Genomic DNA, 20,303 nt, shown 5'->3' with positions numbered 1-20,303 from the left:
CATATTCCAAGTTCACTTCCTTCACCTCAAATGTGACAAAATACAACTTTTTCCATTGGCTCAAAATGTGACATCTGAAATAAAATGTTGCAAATCTGCAAATTTTGACTTCCTAACTTAATAAATTCAGTTTAAAATACTAACAAATGTTGTGAATTCAAGTGATTTTAAATTGAATCAAGTGTAGAAGCATGAATTCAAAGTTGAGCTCCACAAAAATGGAATGAAAAGGGTTCAGTTGGTATCACCAGTGCCACCATAGTCTCAGTCCAAATGTGTACAGGAAACACTGAGGCTGTCATGTTACCTCATCTCACCAGGGGGCAGCAGAGCGCCCCTCGCCGCTCCACGGGCCTTACCCTCCGGCTCTGTCCTGAACGGAGCCTTGGTTTGGATGGATTCATTTCATGTTTTTTAGGGAGAAAAAAGCAACCGATTGAGCCAAAAATCCTCTGGCAGCTCAAAACAGCCCTGTCTCCACCAAAATCCACTTGAAATAACTGCATTTGTTTCACTAGTTTGAACTCTATTTATTGAAGGAGTTGCTACACATTTGGTTTGAAGATTTTGGACGTTTGAATCATTTTGTCATTTCAAACTTAATGATCGTCCATTTCTTTCACTGGCAGATATGAATGGAAATGAAAATGTGCTGAAACCTTTTGGAAAACCTTCAAACTATTGAAAAGAACTGAAACCTTCAAAGTGAATGAAATCAAGTTAAAGCTGCACTGTGTCACTTTTCTGGCTGCTCGTCTCCATGTAGACGAGCAATAACCAGGCCGAGTTACAGGTCAAATCTGTGGAGAGGCGAGCCCGCTTACTGTAAGAGTGCATGTTTTTCAAGTGATTTGAAGCCATTCAAACACAAGATCTACAAGTTGAACGTGGAACATTCCAGACAGTGCAATAACATCTCCATGAGACGAGCAGGTGGAGGTCCATCTACCAGAAAAGTGACACAATGCAGCTTTAAAACCACTCATCAAATAGAATCCAAGTGTCACACAAAATGATGTCTTCCTAAATTGCAGCCTTGTGACTCCCAGTAGCTTTATTTGGATCTTTTGGATGTATTTGTGTAAAATGATGTTCACGTGGCTCTTGGTTACTGTTTATGAAATGCTTGTGTACAAATATTGAACAAAATGAGACTTATTGTACAAAAAGTCATGTGGTTCTATTGACTCATTTGTTTGGACAGTGTAGACATGCATTTTCAAGTAGCGGCGACTCCAAATCTGCTCCAAATGTCCTTCACTTCATGTATTAAGGTATTCATCACTTCACATTATCGACTTGGCACAGTCATTTGGTGGATTTTTACGTCGGATGCCCTTCCACTCACAACCAGCCTCGTTTCTGTGTCTGGAGCGGGGAATGTGGTCGAAGTGTCTTGCCTAAAGACACAAGACAAGTTCAGATGAATCATGTGGATGTTTTTCAAAGGATCAAACCAAATGAAAGCATGTTGTTTGTTTCACATTTGGTGGATACAGGGCCAAACCTCTTCATCATGGCAGTAGATATGCAGTATTCACTTCATAGGACTTTTTCACAAACACTTGTTTTTAGGGAACGGATGTACACTGCAACAAAGAACATCTTGAATTCACTCCATTCATCTGACTACTTTGGACTAGTTCTCATTTATTCACTTGTCTACATGATTTGAAAAATGACTTGAGCTATTTCTAATCACTAACGTAGTTCAACTGCATTTTTCTGCCACTTCAGTTGGAAATTTGAACTTATTGAATTTAGTTCAAATTTTAAATAACAATATTAAAATTGGAGAAAAAAAAACACATCACAACAACTCAAGTCATTGATACTAAGTAATTCAATAAATCTAGTCCAAACTAGTCAAGAAAAATCTATTGTGAATTCCAGACTTTTTCCCGATTGCAGATCTGGACTTTTTGCAGTGTATCGGTGTCACAAAACTGAATCTTTCCACTTGTTTTGGACATTTTTGATCCCAATATTCCGACCCGTTGTCATTTTGTAACCTCTCTCCCTTTCTCTGTCTCTCTGTGGCATATGAACTCAATGTTAAAGCTCCATATTTGAATGGGAATCATTGCACAGATAACCCATGAGAACTATATGACTCTTTGCGTGTGTAGCTTCCAGATGTGAGCCCTGCATGTAATCACACAAGTTTACTGTACAAACCCAACAAAAGGAAAAGAAACAGACTTGCACTTGAGCCACACTGGAAAACAAATATCTACTCCACTTAAAAGGACTAAGTTAAGAGCACTGATCATTTTGGAGGAGTTTGGACTAGTTTGAATACAACTCATGGGTCGCACTCACTTTGATTTGTTTGGAGAAATGTCCCACTTTTTCCTCCAATATTTGATTTATCAGAGACAAACTGACATCAAATAGAACTTTGTGTAATTATCCGTTCAACACATTTCAAACGTGGGTTCCAAATGTTGTATTTTAGACACAATCAGATGTCACTGTCTGTTGTTTTAACTGGAATTAAAAAAATAAAGTGAAGCAGAAGATTTTGATCATAAATCAGTTCAAATTGTTCCAAATATCTTAAAAATCTAGGTCAGACAGACTTTTACAGAAGCTGTGGCTGCAGGACAGAAGCACAGGTTCTCTGAAGAGCTCACAGCAGATGGGACAGGTCAGGTCCTCCTCCAGCCTGGAAGCCATTTTGTCTCTAAATCTAAAACCACAATGAGACAGAACACAATTAGTCATCACACCATATTTTCAGAGTCATTTAAAGAAGAAAAAACAGTAACATAAGACAGTGACAAACACAAAGTCTTCATCAAGACTTCTAGTCATGAGCCTGTTTCTATTCAAATGAATAATCCAGTTGTGAAGCCTGTTAGAAGAGAGAACCTCCAGGTTCCCCACAGTTCCCCACACTGGTCTGAGAGGAGTGGCTCAAATTCAAACACAAATTTAACAACAATAACATGACTTTTTTATGATTCTCTGTCCAGTGTGTTTAAATCTTACAAAGGTCACGTGATCGTGGACGATTTTAGACCTGTGTATTTTAGTCAGACTGAGGACAGAGGACACACTCAGGACAGTGACAGGACAGAGGACACACTCAGGACAGTTACGGGACAGAGGACACACTCAGGACAGTTACAGGACAGAGGACACACTCAGGACAGTGACAGGACAGAGGACACACTCAGGACAGTTACAGGACAGAGGACACACTCAGGACAGTTACAGGACAGAGGACACACTCAGGACAGTGACAGGGACAGAGGACACACTCAGGACAGTTACGGGACAGAGGACACACTCAGGACACACTCAGGACAGTTACAGGACAGAGGACACACTCAGGACAGTTACAGGGACAGAGGACACACTCAGGACAGTTACGGGACAGAGGACACACTCAGACAGTGACAGGACAGAGGACACACTCAGGACAGTGACAGGGGACAGAGGACACACACTCAGGACAGTTACAGGACAGAGGACACACTCAGGACAGTGACGGGACAGAGGACACACTCAGGACAGTGACAGGACAGAGGACACACTCAGGACAGTTACGGGACAGAGGACCACACTCAGGACAGTTACAGGACAGAGGACACACTCAGGACAGTGACAGGACAGAGGACAGGACAGTGTGAGACTTTTCATACATTTGTTTTGTTTCTCGGGTCTAGAATGTGGTGGTTGTAAAAACAGGTTTGTGGTGTTGTATTTGAAATTGGGCTTCATGTCAGGACTGTTTCAGTCAAACAAACTGTTGCATCTCTGTCCATGTCCAAGAGTGAGACACTTGTGTCACATTTGAACATGTTGCTTCCAGAGTCGTCTCCAAACAAACAGTGACGTCCAGAGCTCTGCTGGAGCTGTGGGAACTTCAGGAATGTTACACTTGATGTTAGTTTGTCGTTTTTTGCACCATTCTGAAAGTGACGTTAACAGATCAAATAAAAAGACTAAAACTAAATCAAAATCTCTGTATCTTTCAGAAAAAAGGAAGATGTTTGAGCACCAACAGAACACAGATGAACAAAGTAAATAAAGGAATCAAATGATTTGAAGAGAATTCTATTTGTTTCCACATTTACTTCCTAGTGAACATTGATCATGTGTTTCTACAGGCTCATGTGGCAGGAGGACTTTATACCAGATGCCCTCCCTGTTACTGTGTTGTGAGGAAGAAAAGCAGCACATGGTGAGTTTTGTTTCTGCATGTACACTTCTAATGTTCATGTGATTGTGTTCTGCTCCAGTGTTGTATTAGAGAGTCCAAAGTACTTGAAGTATATTTAAAGGTGTACGACACAGAGTGGATCATCAGAGTGTGATCATGTGTTCTTCCTGTGTCCACAGAGACCAGAGCGTCTTCACTGGAATAATCCTCACACTGTCCAGCTCCACACTGTGTGTGTGTGTCCCTGTGCTCTGTGTGTTTGATTCTGTTTAAGACCAAACACAACTGTGGAAAACTAAACACTGTTTTTGTTTTCTTTTACTTTCAAACCCGTGAAGGACTTTACATGTTGTTTGTTCAAATAATTGTGTAGACAGAATTAAATTATGGCAGATGCTATTTACACCCTGGGTGTAAATATCTAACATTGTTATTCACACAAAGGGCAAATAGCCATTGTTGCTATTTACACCCGGGTGTATTTAGCGTGACACATAGAAGGGCACCCGGGTGTTCCTAGACAAACATGCTATTTACACCCAGGTTATTTATAAAAAAAAAAAAACTCACTGACAGTAATATTTGATGTTTTTTTACTCAAAATGATGCGGAATCATCGATCAATCATTCGCAGTCTGCACCTAACGGTTTAGTCCTGGTTAAATCTTGTTTTAGTCCTGGTTTAATCCTGGTTTAGACTTGGTTTTAGTCCTGGTTTTATTTCTGGTTTAGTCTTGGTCTTAGTTTTGGTTTAGTTCTAGTTTAGTCCTGGTCTTAGTTCTGGTTTAGAGGTGCACGGGAAGAGGTACGGTCCATGCGCTGTACGGGAGGAAATGCGGCGCATAGGAGCAGGAGGAGACGTGTACAGTCTGTGGATCCACGTAGTGTATCTGAGAAGGGGTAACGCCAAGGTGAGGGGCCTCTGTTGGTTCACGGGGCCCTACTCAATGTGCGTACTGTGCGTATTGGATAAACCGGTACTGACACTGTATCATGCAGTGTGACAGCGTGGAGCCATGTGAAAAAATCCACGATAACCAACGGGTTTGGAAAGGCTGGACTGCTGCGTGATGAAGAGGACAGCACACGAGGAAGGGGGAATTTGCCTATAGACGAAAGTGACACGGGAGCCGACGTAAATAAAGTGACTGTACATGAGTGAAATGAAAAAAGACCCTGCACACGTACGATGTGCACATGTATGATCTCTGTAAAGTTTAACATGAACCATCTCCAGAACAGACTCACCACTGTCCGACAGAAGCTCCACATCAGGCACAGAGAGAACTGTTTTTTTCGGCGAGTATTTTATACAGATTAGTCTTGTGGCGTTAGGTTTCGATTTTGTGCGCAAAGCTGCATTAAATACATTATAATCTCAAACGGGCTGATGTCATTCTGTAGTAATTATGGTGCTTACGAGGGCCAAATACTTACATTTGAACCACTTTTAATCTTACCATTCTCTTACTGGAGGCTGTACTTGAACTGCTGAATAAACAGATCAACGAGCAGAACCACTAGCTCTACATCACACAAGCTCAATAAACTGTCCATGATGCTGTGATGCTTCAACTTCATTACACAAATATTAATGGTCAGGACAGACATTGCAAATATATTTTGTAGCAACACTGATTGACTTTTTACCTTACCTTACCCAGTGTTGTGCATGAACGAGTTCAAAAGAACGCGTTCATTGAACACGTTCATTTTTCAGTGAACTTTGAACTGAACGTAACACTTTTGTAAATCAAGAACTTGAACGTGAATTGTTCAAATTATGTGTGATGAACGACGTACGTCACTGTTGGGGTTCAGTTAAACGTCGGAATTTGTTTTTCACCTGACGAGAGACGATCTGCTCGCAACACATCACCTCGCGAAACCACAGCCGCGTGTCAACGTGAAGGCGACTCCACCGGCAGCTTTAGTGGAACGTACGGGCTCTTGTGTCTCTCAATGGGAAGTCAATCAAACTTGACTGGGCGCGTTTAGCTGCTTGTATTTACCTTCTGTACAGGCTGACCACGGCAAACGCAAGGATTTCAAAAGTAAATTTCAAAGCATTAATTAACAGTGTATTGGATCTGGGCTCTTTCACATGATACACAACTGCCCAGGGAGCACGAATGTGCTGATGGTAAATGCACAAATACAACAAATAGATCCATGCTCTCTGTGGATTTTGACAGGGATACGCGCCTATGTGTAGAGCGTCAAAAAATAGGATGGATCCTATTTTCTGAAATCTACACGCACAGGACGTGCTGCTCCGCGCGCGCATTATTTTACTTGGTACAAATGTCAGTAACGCGCGTCACAATGCTTTTTAACCTGGATTGAAATGGTGGGTTTTTCGTTTTTCTTCATACAAATTTGCTAAAATCACCGCGATATCAACAGCGGTGAAACCCGGAGGTTCGTCCGCGTAAACCGTGATCCTGAGCGAAAGGACCGACGCAGAAGTCCACGCTCCACCGAGATAAACGCAGCTGACGCCCGATCGCACTCGGGGTTCTCTCAGGGGCGGTCCTAGATTCCAAGTTCTAGTCCTGGTTTGGTCCTGGTTTAGTCTTGGTTTAGTCCTGGTTTAGACCTGGTTCAGTTCTGGTTTAGTCCTGGTTTAGACCTGGTTCAGTTCTGGTTCAGTCCTGGTTTAGACCTGGTTTAGTCCTGGTTTAGTCCTGGTTCAGTCCATATACGGCGCAAAGGTCAGCATCTTAACAGTTCTTTTGGTGAGAGTAAATTAAAAAGTGCTGCAATAGTCGTGTAATGTTTTACATTTTAAATACAGTAATGTTGTAATGTAACAAATGACTTTGAAATGACAGTAACAAGTCATAAATAACACATTACAGTTTTAAAGTCACTTGTCCAACAGTGGATCTTGTAAAGTTGTTGTAAACTAGAAGTCAGTTTGAAAAATAAAAGCAGCCTTTCATTTACAGATCTCATCTAAATATAAATGAACTGAACTTTGAACTAGTTCAAAATTAAAATTGTGAACTATGAACTGATCTGTTCACTTTGAACAAGTGTGAACTGAACTTTGAACTAGTTCATGAAAAGTGTGAACTTGCACAACACTGACCTTACCCTACCTTCGTATTGATAACTGAGATGGAGACACACCTTTTATTTCCAAAACTGACGTCAGTGGAAAGTCTAAACTCCATAAATGACACTCAAGATGAAATAAAATGATGAAAATAATGAGTCTCAACAGGAAAAGTGGTGAATTTAAGTGAAACCATAAAAGCAGTAAAAGTATAAACCAGTGGCTCCAACGTTTCACACCAAGTACCACCAAAGAAAAGATGTTAGATTTGAGTCAACATTTGTCTTTCTGAGTTCAGAGCTTCAGATCGGGGCCACACACTTGGACATAAAATAAGACGTGTTACAAATGGATCTGAAATGATTCAAATAAATGAAGCCAAGTTGTTTTAGTGTTTGTAGACGACATAAACAGCTGTAAATGACCAATGAGCAAATTTGATTTAGAAACAAATATTTACAATTTCAAACAACATCCAGCCACAAACATTCAGGACATGGATTCATATTTCATGTGTTATGGTCTTGGTGATGTAAAGGTGTAGTGAGTAACATTTCTGTACACAACATGCTTGTCTCCATGGAGATGTTTTGCTTTGCCTGGAATATTCCACAGTGTGGCATTAAACTTGGCTGTATTTCTAATAAAAATATTACTGAACAGAAATCATGAATTCCTGCTGTGAACAGATTCACCTCTCCACAGATATAACTCGTAACTCGACCAGGTGAAGTCTCCCACTTGTCTCTATTGACATGGACAGTTTAATGCCATATCATGGAACATTCTAGCCAAGTAATGCCATCTCCATGGAGACAAGCACAGGTCCAACCCTCCCAACCAGAAAAGTTACTACACAAAACCTTTTTTTTTCTTATTTTGTTCTTTTTTGTTCTTCTAATTATAAAAAATCGCATGTTTCTCTTCAAATCTCTTTTACTCGAGGAGGAGTTTTTACCTGTACTTTCCTGAACCACTACTTTGTACTTGTACTTGAGTAATATTTCATAGTAATTTGTACTTGTACATGAGTACAGGTTTAACTCCTCTACTCTCCTTTGATTAGTGCTGGTAAGAATCTATAGCTCTGTAGCCACAGCTGCCCTGGGGCAGACTGACTGATGCAAGGCTGCCAATCTGCACCATCCAGCAGTAAACCCCAACAAACAGCCCATTCATACTGTTAGATAAATAACTAGGCTTAGGTGGTGTATAACTACTGCTATGATGTAACTGATGTACTGTTCTATTTTATTATTGTACTATTATAATTCACTCTGCAATGACCCACAAAAACAGATCAGGGATGCAGAGATAGTTTCAGTTCATGTACAAGATAGCAGTACATCAGTTACATCATAGCAGTAGTTATACACCACCTAAGCCGAGTTACTTATCCTAAAAATTCACAGACAGGGGCTCAAGTGTCTTGCCCAATGACACAGAGGGGCAGTAGTCAGTTATATTTACTTCAGTGGAACTTTTTTATTTATTTTATGTTTTTATAGTTGGTTTCTTTAGTGAGACAGGGACAGTGACAGGAGAGATGTTTGTCGCAGGTTGTAGCACCAGTGCGACACCTGCACCTGTCGTCCCTGACAGGTTCACTGATTGTTTGTATTTTATTGACCTGAACTATCAACTGTTCTTCCTGGAGACCTGGAGCATGTTTTGGGTTGAGTACTTGTGTACTCTGGGTACTTGAGTAATATTTTTATTGAAGTAACAGTAGAAGAGAGAAGAGAAACTGATATTAACATGAGGATCATGTAAACTCTTATTGATGGATTCAGTCGTCTAATAGTGACTGTTTCACACATTTGACAGATTTTACACAGTCACACAGTTAAAGGAAAAACAAAACAAAAAACAGTAACCAAAGACAATAGCAAACAAAGTCTTCATGAAGAATTCTAATCATGAGGTTTATTTGAAGTGGTCATACTGTGGATCATTCAGGTGCATTTAACAGACTGTAGTTTGGACAGAGCTGCTGAACCTTTAATGAGGCTTAAATATGAATTGTAGTTCTGTATCACAATCCATTTGGATTTGATTTAGATTCAAATTGTAGAGTTAATCACATTTGCTGTAAACAGTAGTGTCTAAGATCATGTGGACAGAGCAGTAGAAGGCCTGTGGGCCAGTACAAATATCTGAGTGCCGCTCTTGGCCCCCGGGCCATAGTTTGGACACTCCTGCTTTATGGTAAATGGTCACATTTTTCTATAGCGCTTTTCCACCTTCAAGGCACTCAAAGCGCTTTACAACAAGGAACCATTCACCCATTCACACACACATTCACACACCAGTGTACGCAGACACTCACCAAAGCCCAGAGCAGGTTTCACAGCTGAAGCACAAGTCTTGAGTTTCTTGGTTGTTTAATCCTGGAGCTGGAATAATGGTTCAGATGGATCCTTCTCCCTCTGTGTCTCTGAACTTTGTCTAACCTGATAAATGTTTGATAACTATCATATGACTGTTCATTGCACATTTGGACACACCTTTTATCTCCAAAACCAGTCAAAGTATAAAGTCTGAGCTATATAAATGACTCTGAAGATGAAATAAAATATGAATGATTTGTTTTAACTTCAGAAAAACCAAAGGATGAAATCATGAATGACAAGAAAAGTTCAATCTGGTATAAACATGTACCAACAAAGAAAAGAGAAAACACAACTATTAGAGGAAGGCCGTCACACTAAATACTACATACACTTATTGTTCACTATATTAAAACTGGAACTAAATATTTTTGGGCTCAGTATTTAAATACGATAAGATTTGAGCAGTAGAGGGAAGAACAAGTCACTTTTATGGCTTCATTCTGATTTGTATTTGTTCCTATTCAGGGCCTTTAAATGATTTTGTCTATTTAAAATCATTTACTGGGATTATCCGGCTTTAATTTCATTGTATCAGTGACATACAGTAGTTTCAATATTTTTGCTTCTCCTTACAAATATGTAGAGCTTCAAACTGTGTTATTGTGACAGGTCTCATTCCAGGTCTAATCCAGGACCATCTGTGTTTGTCACAATGTGAGTTTGGTTTGGTAAATGTGCACAGGCTAAATCCCACTGGAAAACCAGGAAGAGAATGGAACTCCAGTTAGAAACTTGAAAAAAAAAACAAAACAAAACAACAGGTTTAAAAATCCTACCCACTTTAGTCACTTTGAAATAGTTTTGTGTAAAGTGCCACTGGAAGTTTTGTGAAAGAAGAGCTTCTCAAACTGCGGTGGTCCACAAAAGTGCACAGGTTGTTTCAGTGCAGAACAGTTTGGCTTATTTTATGCCTAAATTAACATTAATTACATCAAATGGAGGAAAAACAAAACAAACTATGACAAAGATGTTCTCAATTAGGTCTCGTCTTGGCCTTGTCCTGGTCTTGGGACCCTGTGGTCTTGGAGAGGTCTTGATTAGTGCTCTTCACTAAACCTGTTTAAAAGAAAACCACGTGTGCAGAGTCACTGATGTGACACAAGAGTTATCACCATAGTTACATGACCATTATTACAACACACTATTTACTTTTTCACTTTTTACACAATTAATCATGTTTCTGTTCAATGCTGAGCTGTTTTGTTGTTGTTGTTGTTGTTGTTTTTGGTTTTCTTTCCACACAGATTTCCAAATTAATATTTAAAGAAATGTTCTGAATTTCACTCCAACTTCAACTTCTGGTTTCTGGTCTGACCTCTGGTCTGTTGTGTCAGTCTTGTCCACATGGGGGCAGTAGTAACACATGTCATATATTTCAACATGTTTCAAAAGTTTCTCCAAAACACAAAACCTTGAACCTGAACAGAAGAAATTCCAGGTGTGAAACAGGTGAACACATGGTGTGTGTGTGTTTGGGTTTTGTGCAGGTGTGAGTGTGTCCATAGAACCTCCACAGTCGAGCTTTCACCCAGCACACATCAAGAGGCCTATTGTGTGTGTGTGTGTGTGTGTGTGTGTGTGTGTGTGTGTGTGTGTGTGTGTGTGTGTGTGTGCGTGCGTGCGTGCGTGCGTGCGTGCGTGCGTGTGTGTGTGATTTGTGGTGTGTGTGTGTGCGGTTTGTGTGTGTGTGTGTGTGTTGTGTGTGTGTGTGTGTTGTGTGTGTGTGTGTGTGTGTGTGTGTGTGTGTGTGTGTGTGTGTGTGTGTGTGTGTGTGTGTGTGCATGTGTGCGTGTGTGTGTGTGTGTGTGTGTGCGTGTGTGCGTGTGTGTGTGTGTGTGTGTGTGTGTGTGTGTGTGTAGTACAAAATGAAAAAAGAAAAAAAAGGTTTGGGGTTAAAATTATATTTTGTCATTTATTTTTCTATCTGTAAATATTTGTTCAGTTCTGTGATCAATGTACAGAAACAACCACATCACTTTGAACGTGTCATGAACACAGGTGGGTTAATATCACTTTTTCTTCTTCTCACTCCTTCCACTCGAGAAATGTGCTTTTCTGTTGTTTACAATGTTTATGTAATATGCATGATTATTGTTTCTCTCTCGGCACAAACTCGAAATAAAAATGAATCAGTTAATCAAAAGACGTGCGGAGTGGGATCTTAGTAACTGATGTTAGTGATCACTGCCTGTTTTTGTGCTCGATATTCAACAAAATATATAAAACATGTCGATAATTGTAGATGTAGATAAAAATGTAGGAAAATTGGAGACTAAATTCACCAGACATCACGTCATTGAATTTGTCCTGATCGTCCAGTTTGTCCTTGTGTGTTTGAGGTGGGAGGAGTCGCCTCACAACACCAGCTGCAGCCTCTGGCTACGTTCAGACTGCAGGGCTTAATGCTCATTTCCGATTTTTTGTGAAATCCGATGTTTTTGCGAGGTCGTTCACATTTCCAATTAAATGCGACTTGTCTGTGACTCCAGTGTGAACGGTAAACGGCCTGAAAGTGTCCTGCATGTGACACTGGAGACACGATGACGTCAACCCCATGCGTCAACCGCAGCGAGCGTGCTCTGTGTTTACGGAAGTTGTCCAAACATGGACGCGAGCATTGAGCACCTGGCGATTGTACAGTTCCGGTTTTCGCCTACTTCAGCGCAGAATAGTGACATTTGTGGCTTGTTAATGACGTGTCTGTCGGATGAATGCGCTTTGGCCGTTCAGACTGAAGTCGCATGTCAAAAGATCAGATATGTATCAGTTTCAGGAGCACATATCCAAGTGGCCTGGGTCACATTTGAAAAAATCAGATCTGTGTGGTTCAGACTGTCATTAAAAGATCAGATACAGGAACATAGAAGCCAAAAAATTGGATTTGGGTCACTTCAGGCTGCAGTGTGAACGCAGCCTTAGTCATCACACACCTGAGATCATCTCCAACCTCCTCCTGCCCAGATCAGCCGCTTCTCCTCCACTCCCTGACACTTGAGCACTTTAACACTCTTGTGCTCCCTGGATCTGTCATCTCTACTCACCTGCTCGTCTCGTGACTATTGGTGAGGAGCTGAGGCCTCGTGAAGTGTTTGGGCACAGTCCCAAACTGCATTGACTCTGTGCAGGTACAGTGTGTTGCTGTGCTCTATACTGACACCTGTTGGATCTTAAGGTTTACATCATTGCAGGAAACTTAGTTGAGACTCACAAGACACACACTGATTCAAAGACCAAGTCATACTTGTATACACAATATTATTTACGTTATTATATTTTCCAATGGTATTATTTTATATCTTATGTGAACATTTAAGTGAAAATGTTGTGATTGTAATTTACCAATTTAAATATTCTTGAGTCAAGGAGTTTTTATTTTTTAGATTCAAAAAAAGAAGTTGTTCCAGTGTTTTGGTATTCAGTCGATTTGCGTTTTTTTAATTTTTAATTTTTAAATTATTTATTTTTTGGACGCTATTTCCCTTCTTTACATTATTACTATACATATTATAGTCATAATGCTGTGTGTGTGTTTTTTTCTTTTTTTTTTTTTTATTCTGATAGACCAAGTGGAAACAAGGAAATACAGTTGCCTTATTTGCTGTTAAAAGATCAAAATGATCCCACACAGCAGAATATTTTTTTTTCTTTCTCTCTGACTTAATTTTGTTGATGTAGAAGGGGAAGGTCTTTTTTGATCTTTGGAAAGGTGATTTTTATGGATGGGCATTTGATCAAATTTTGTTAATCAATCATCGGGAGAATTAACAATCGATTTTTGATTAATCATTAATGTTTTTATATTAAAATGATCATCATTAGTATTACTATTACTAATCTGCATAAATAAACTTTACAACATATAAACATAAACACTCTAGAACCACATCAGCCCCTTTGACATTATAATGTGTTTAATGCAGCTCTGACACTTTTATGTTTTACACAAACAAAACTTCAAACCACATGACTCATCTGCATAAACTATAAGTGCTAAAAAAACAAAAAAAACTGCTCTTTCCTTGTGTCACTGATGCAGTTCAGCTTCTGTCAGTCTAAAGGACATGACTCAGTGGAATCTGAGTGTTCTCTCTGTGACAGAGTGATGATGATGATGATGATGATGAGTGTGTTCTGTGTGTGTGTCGTGTTGGAGATGGTTCATGTTTTCAGACATGTGCAGGTTTAGTGCAGCTCTTTATGTGACAGTAACCAGGATACTGCATTTACATACAAACCTCCTCCCAGCTCCTGTCACACCTGTAAAATGAATCTCTTTACTTCACCTGAGTTTTGGTTCTGCTCTTGGGTCCTGGATCTGTGCTTTATAACAGTACAAACTGATCTAAACATGGACCCAGCGGACTCAAACTCTATTCTCCAAGCAGTTTCCAGTCAAGACCAACTGTTGAACACATGACTCCCTCCTAAAGTCTTTTATGTAAAACCAACAGTCGTCAGCTGCTCAGATTGTCCAACTTGGTGTCCTGCTGCAGAATCTCACTGCTGCTTTGACTCAGTCTGCTGCTGCTCCTGCTGTACAACCTTCACCTGGTCCTTCCTCTGCTTCAGCTTCACATAGTCACCAAACCCACGAGTCACATGTTCCAGATCCTGAACATTATGCAGGTGACATGGGTAAATGTGGTGATTTTTCTTCTCCAATGCTCAGTGATATTTTTTTACTCCAAAACTGGTCACTTATGGTAAATGGTCACATTTTTCTATAGCGCTTTTCCACCTCCAAGTCACTCAAAGCGCTTTACAACAAGGAACCACTCACACATTCACACACACATTCACACACCAGTGTACGCAGACACTGTGGGCAAGGTGGGTTAAGTGTCTTGCCCAAGGACACAACGGCAGCATTCATCGGTGGGAGCTGGAATCACATCAGCAACCTGTGGGTCAGTGGATCTGACCTCTCAACCTATGATGTTTATGTTGAGAGCGGGATTCAAACCGCCAACCTTCAGATCAGTGGGCGAATGCTCTACCAACCGAGCTTATGCCTTCGATAGCTCGAACATAGCTTTTGTAATGGGATTGTTACAAGGTAAGACCTTAGCCTGGGCTTCAGCTGTTTGGGAAAACAACGATATTGTAAAATTATCAAGTTTTTGTAGCTAAAGAGGCAGCAAAGAGACTGTTGAATCTGCACCAGGGGACGAGAAGTGTAGCAGAATATTCTGTTGATTTCAAGACTCTAGCAGCTGAAACAGACTGGGACAACACAGATCTCATGAGTGTTTTTGTTATTGGCTTTAGTGAACAACTGAAGGATGAACTTGCTGTTAATGAATGTATCTAGATCCACAAAATCATCTTTTTTACAACAGTTAAACTAGATCACCCCATTGGTGAACGCTGCTGGGACCGAGTCCTCATTTCCTCAACCAGTTTGTGTTTGTCTACCTCAACGACATTCTCATTTTCTCACACTCCCAGGAAGAGCACACTCCCCGTACAACAGATTCTGCCAAGGTTACTGGAGATTAAACTATTTGTCAAAAGTGAGAAATGTGAATTTAACTAATTCTACTGCACATTGTTGAAAGAGGACAAGTGAGGACAGATCCAGAGAAGGTTCGTGCTGTGGCAGAGTGGCCTACACATATTGATTCAAAAAAGTATTCAACTGGGATATTCATAGACTTACAGAAAGCGTTCGACACACGGTGGACTACAGCATACTCTTACAAAAGATACAAAAATATGGGATCAGAGGATTGATTCTTAACAAACTGAAAGCAGTGTGTGCAATAGGAACAGCACGAATCCACATGTGAAACCATTGTCTGTGGTGTCCCACAGGGATTTGTGCTAGGCCCCAGATTATCTCTTTTATATATAAATTACTTGTACTTAGTTTGTGAAAAACTTTAATTAGTTCTCATTGCGAACAATACAACAGTTCTGTGTTCAGGTGAGGATCTTCAAAGATTAGTGATCAAGACGACACAAATTGCAAAGTTCCAAGTGTGGTTTGCTAAAAACAAACTGTCTCTAAATATCATGAAAACAAGAGCAATGTTCTTTAGAAACCATGAAATAAATCTGCAAACACTAATTCAAATTGATAATGTAACAATAGAAAGAGTATTTGAACACACATTTCTTGGTAAACCCAACATTTATAAAATTAAAATTGCAAAAGTTAGAGCCTTGAGGAACAAATCCAAATTCCTCCTAAATAAGAAACTACTTGTACTGTACTTTTATCTTACCCCAAGTTACTGTGTAGAGGTTTGGGAAATTCTTTAGTAAAGTAACACAGATGTATTGTTTAAATTACACACACACAAAAAACAGTTCTCTTGAACAACTCTCAAAAGCATGTGTGTTACCAGACGTGGAGCAAATTTCTGAAATAGCTTAGATGACCATATCAAAACTTGTACTAACTTGGTCCACTTCAAAAAACAATAAACCACGACTATTGGCTAAAAACATGCTTTTCTTTGGCACTGCCTTTTCTTTTGTGAAACTAGAGGCAATAACATCTCCATGGAGACAAGCAGGTGATGAACCCTCCAGCTGAAAATCTACATAGTGCACCTTTACATGACATGATCCTATTTTTGAAGCTGTTGCATCATATTTTTGTCTTGATTTGTAAAAAGAACAATGGAAATCATGGATTGAAAACAGTAGTAATGATGAGACTAAAATGTGACACTGTGACCTTCCCTTTTCCCTGTTTCAAACAAGACAAAAACTGTGAGAGAAACCTGAGTCCTTAAAGAGGGAGTATTATTCCACTTCTCTGGAGGATGAACTGCAAACTCACAACACATTTACATCACCATGTTTCCTTTGATTGTTTGGAAAATGTAATATTCACCAAAAATAACACATCAACATGTTTAATGCATTTTAGTTTAGTTTTTGTCTCTCTAAAGGCTAAATTGTACTTCTGTGTCAACTTATCGCTGCCGTCGCCTTGGTTTTTGATTTATGGATCTGCGTCGAGTTCTATGCACCACAAAGTAATTCACCGCTACAACTCGAGGAGGATAGGATTGCATTTGTGTATAGAAAATGAAGCAAGAAAGTGCAGTACCAAAAATGTGTGTAGAGCAGATGTAGAGAGAACCAATCACAGCCCTTACTGTCTGCGTGGCTTCCCTCTGCTGTCTGCATCGGTTCAGTGGTTACAAAATGTCAGAGGTGCACGCTGGTCGACACAGACGCTCTGCAATTTGATGCATGATGATAAATTGTTCTTAAGTCTCCCCTTTGTGCCTCTGTCACTAAGTCACTCCCCCTTCAGAGCACCATCACATTACAGGCGGCGTGAATTCGGCCCCAGAGATATCTAAATTGCTCAAACATCCATAGATGATATATAAAACCTCATTAGACATGTTTTTGTCACTTGGTGTCGATGTTATTGCTAAAGTTCCACTGAGATCCATCACATTTTTGATAAGCCAACATCACTATAACATGGTAGAAAACTCCTAAAAGTTGTTTTGCATAATTCCTCCTCTTGAAGTTTCAATATTTACATGTTTACAGTGACGTCCTTTGGTAAAATCTTCAGGGGGATGTTGTCTTTGGTGATTAAATAAGGAACCAGTCCATCAGTGAAAGTTTCTGTGAATGTGTTCAGGTCAGTGTTTGTGTCGGGGTCAATAAAGGTCACCGTTGTTCTCTGTCAAAGTCCAGCTTCACTCTGAGTCTCTGCAGACTCCTCCTCACAGAGAGTGATTTAACTGTGTCTGGGAGAGAACAGGCTGAGTATTTACCATCAATGAAAAGTATGAAACAATCTACATTCTCAGTCTTTCCCCGTCTCTGAACAGGTCCAATCACACCTACAGACCATCTCTTACTGTCCCCGACCGACCTCCACGTCCCAGCTGTGAGTCCCTGATCTAAACACTTCAGATCCAAATACAATGTGACCTTTACGTCTCTCTGGATTCTGTGGAAGTTTCTGTTTCTCTCCACTCTTCACTGAGCTCAGATCTTCAGACAGGATGAGTTCAGGATCTGCTCTGTTTGGATCCAGAATGACAGGGTAGAACTTCACCAGTCTCTTCATGTTCCTCCAGATGTTGAAGTCCAGGTTGCCCAGATGTTTGGCCTGGTCGATCAAAGCTCCAGGTTCCATCTGTGGTTCCTCCACCAGGGGGCGGCGCTGCACTCTCTCCACTGTAGACTTGTACTGTAGCAGGAAGGAGATGTCTGTGGCCCTCAGCTGCTCCTCTGTCTCTGTGCGATGGTTTTGGACACAGTCTCCATCTGTCTGCTCACGGTGGCCATCTTGTCCTTCATGTTGTGAGTCTTCTGCTCCCTCCTCCTCCCTCAGAGCCTTCATCCTGGACTGTTCTTCCTCCAACAGAAACTGGTGCAGTTTCTCAAACTGGTGTCGGATCTGTGCCTCTGTTTGTCGAGCCTGGGCTGTGATATGAGCCGCGGCGTCTTCAAACTGCTCTTTCCTCCCAGTCAGAACCTGCACAGAAAGAGTCCGAGTGAATCAGACAGAAGCAGCCCTCTGGTCTGTGGGGCCCTGACACATTAGTGTGATGAATGTGAGTGAACACAGTTGAGCCTCTGATCAGCAGTAAGTCTGCTCTGACAGTGGTCTGTGTGAGCTGCTCCTCACACGCTTCTAAAGGCTCTAATAACACCAGGAGGTGTCTGGGGAGAGGGAGGCTCCACATGGAGGCACGATGGCAGAGTGGTTAGCACTCTCTCCTCTTAACAAGAAGGTCCTGGAAGGTCCTTGCATGTATAATGACAAACAGAAACATGAACACAAACACAGTTCCAGAGGTGAAGAGTCTGTACCTGCAGTTTGTCCTGCAGAGGCTTGATGGACGTCCTCAGCTGCTCTCTCAGGTCCTCGGCCGCCTCCTCCATGGGACTAAACCTGTGGTCTTTGTGAGTCCTGGAGTCTCTGCAGATCACGCACACACACGCTGCTGCTGATGGTCCAGACAGAAGAGCCGGAGCTTCTTTGAGTGAACACTGCACAGAGGCTCTGAAGGGGTCTGCTCTCTCTGCTCTGAAGGGGTCTGCTCTCTCTGCTCTGAAGGGGTCTGCTTTTTCTGCTCTGCAAACGTCTGCACCAGGTTCCTCAGGGCCAGGTTCATGGGAGGAATGTCCCTTGACGACTTTCTGTTGCAAAGTGGACAGGTCTTTATAGGTTTGTCCCTCCACCAGTTCTGCAGACAGACTTTACAGAAGCTGTGGCTGCAGGACAGAACCACAGGTTCTCTGAAGAGCTCACAGCAGATGGGACAGGTCAGGTCCTCCTCCAGCCTGGAAGCCATTTTGTCTCTAAATAGAAAACACAATTCACCAGTAAGGACCATGCCACAACGTTGTTATACAATAAAGATATTTATTGACACTGGATAGATATGATGGCTGGGGGGAGACTCAGGGTGGACTCTGTCTCCAATCCAATATGGTCACCCAGCTGATTCGGAATCCCCAAAGATGGATTAAAATTTGTAAATAAGGAATAAGCTAAGGAGTTGGTAGAGCAATTAATGAACATATGAAAAGGTGGACACAGGAGGACTGACTGTCGAAGGACACAATGATGCATAGGAATGGCTGTCTGGCCCAAAGAGGCAGCTCTGACATGAATCGTGGGAATAGTAACAGGAGATTCTGGCCAAACGAAGGATTCTCTTTAGTGGACTGGTCAGAAAGCGTGGAGGAGACAGATGTGAACCAGGAGGAGAGATATGAGTGCAAGGTTGCATGGCTTGGTTAGTGTGGTGGAAGGAATTATGTTGCCTGAAAAGCAGTCCTTGGAAGGTGGATGAACAAGTCAAGTGAGATTGACCAAGGAAAGAAAGGACCATCTCGGAACAATGGAGAAGTTAAAAGATTAGAACTCGAGCACTGATGAAAACTAAGCTGGAAGAATATTTGTGAAGACAAGGTTCGTTCCGTGAAACGACTCAGGACCCGTGGAACGGCTGAGGACCTGATAGATGGAGATGCATGCTGTGGGTGTTTGCGGGGCAGCTACAGGTTGGACGCTGGGCGGTGGATGGATGGATGCAAGAATGTAAATGTGTGAGTCGTCGTGACGTGAGAGCAGAGATTAATAAAAGACTGCAATGACGTAGCGTGAGCGGCTCGAGGTGAGGACGAGATAGCGAGAGCATCACTTGGAAAGGAGAAGGATAGAACAGTGGAGTAGTCATGAGCCGTTATCAATGGCAGAACTCTCGATGCAGTGTGAGGTAGTGAACAGAGATGGTGTTTTTGGGTGCATAACCTGGGGTGAGGGCTGAGGTGGAAGGGCCGGTCTAGCATGAACACATGATTAGCAGTGGCTTAAGCTAGCATGTGATGAAAACATGAGCAGCACAAGCTGTAATACTCAAGACAAGGGCCGAAATAAATGAGCAGTTATAATGACAGCTTAAGCTAGCATGTGATGAAATTGCATGAGCTTGCCTGGTCTGGCGGTGCTAGCTAGAAAAGAGTGAGTGATGAGAGTGGATGGGAGCTGAATACTGGAATAGCAGAGAGCGGGCGTAAAGATGATTGAGCTTGTGTGGGTTGGAGTAGCGTGAGCTAGCTGAGTGGCACAAGCTTGGATGGCAGTAGATACTGAGATGAGCAGGTTGAGCAAACAAATGCACCGGAATAACATTTCAGAGTGTGAACGAGAACAGTGAGAGTGTACGTGGTGCCTCGTGCA

At 41.4% G+C, this 20,303-nt stretch overlaps 1 pseudogene; it reads right to left on the bottom strand.

Annotated features, from left to right (window-relative positions):
- Window positions 1-16,321: 16,321 nt before the first annotated feature.
- LOC129408643 (nuclear factor 7, brain-like) lies at window positions 16,322-18,909 on the bottom strand (annotated as a pseudogene).
- Between the last annotated feature and the right edge of the window lie 1,394 nt (window positions 18,910-20,303).

Source organism: Boleophthalmus pectinirostris, unplaced genomic scaffold (assembly GCF_026225935.1).
Source record: "Boleophthalmus pectinirostris isolate CB_2022bp ecotype Guang Dong unplaced genomic scaffold, ASM2622593v1 HiC_scaffold_17, whole genome shotgun sequence".
Classification (NCBI taxonomy): domain Eukaryota; kingdom Metazoa; phylum Chordata; class Actinopteri; order Gobiiformes; family Gobiidae; genus Boleophthalmus; species Boleophthalmus pectinirostris.
The sequence above is the reverse complement of the archived record's forward strand: the minus strand, read 5'-3'. Positions and strand labels throughout refer to the sequence as shown.